General features: G+C 48.5%; 1 protein-coding gene across 1 annotated transcript in view; it reads right to left on the reverse strand.

Annotated features, from left to right (window-relative positions):
- evla (Enah/Vasp-like a) overlaps window positions 1–1,078 on the reverse strand; it is a 40,293-nt gene that overhangs the window by 17,023 nt on the left and 22,192 nt on the right. The window lies entirely within an intron of this gene.

Consider the following 1,078-nt stretch of genomic DNA (forward strand, 5'->3'; position numbering starts at 1 on the left):
GATACTGAGCTTCTTCCTTTGGGACAAATGGAAATCTGCTGCTATATTAAAATGTAGCAGCTCATCATTTATTCAAAGGTAAAACACCTGGATTATGTCGACATAATCCAGATGTTCAAGTCAGTGAAAGTCTCACAAGAGCTGATATCATTCATGGATAAAACAATGAGATGTTTTTGTTCGATTACAGATTCAACTTTTGAAAGCGAGAAACTAATCTGAGCTTTGAAACGCAACAGAACAGAATCTAACCACTAAATAGGCAGACGATGCCCTCTTCATACTGTCAGTGTTGACCGGAATAGTGTAAATGTGACGGTGGTCAATAAAATAAAACCAGTGTATCAGAGCTACTGTATAATTTTCTGCTGAGTCGGCGGGTCGCCCTGCAGCCACACCTCACTGCCGCCACTGCTACCAGTCACCACGTCAGGAGTCCGACAGCTCACTGACTACAGGGCGAGTTGCCATTTTTAAAATCTATAAACAAGACCTCATCCTAAAACCGAACCCTGGAAAATTCCCCGTTGCCCTGCGGCCCACGCTGTGGCGTCAAGAAACGCTCGGAGGCACCGGGGCAGCAGGGTGTGCGTGATGTGTCGGCTAATGACACGCTGCGTTAAAAACACAACTGTTTGATCAGCGCGCACGTCGCCAGCTGGAGACTCATTTGGTGAAAAGCTAATGAAAAGTCACGCAGCGTTCAGCTACCAGCGCCGAACAACCGCCATCACGACCACGGAGCTGCAGAGGAACTTTAGACGCATTTGGCCCGTGACTCATGTGGTTCATCTAGATCACATCACAAAATTACCAGTTTCAAGAGACAGAGGCTGAGTTTATGAAAGCTTGGCCGTGTGTTTTACATGCCGACTACCGTTAGGTGTTGAGCACCATGTGCGCCTCAAGGTGTGAAAACTGCCGCCGTACAAAAGCTGATGCGGACAGGAAGGGGTGAGGTCAACTCAGCCTGTGAAGCGACTAAACGCTTCTCTAATTCTCGCGTTCGACACCTCGGGGGCCGACTCCTTGGCAGTCGGTCTCGCATTAGTAGTCTGAAGGTGTGAGGGGCGAGGAG

This window comes from Stegastes partitus, unplaced genomic scaffold (genome assembly GCF_000690725.1).
Source record: "Stegastes partitus isolate 25-593 unplaced genomic scaffold, Stegastes_partitus-1.0.2 Scaffold8, whole genome shotgun sequence".
NCBI lineage: Eukaryota > Metazoa > Chordata > Actinopteri > Pomacentridae > Stegastes > Stegastes partitus.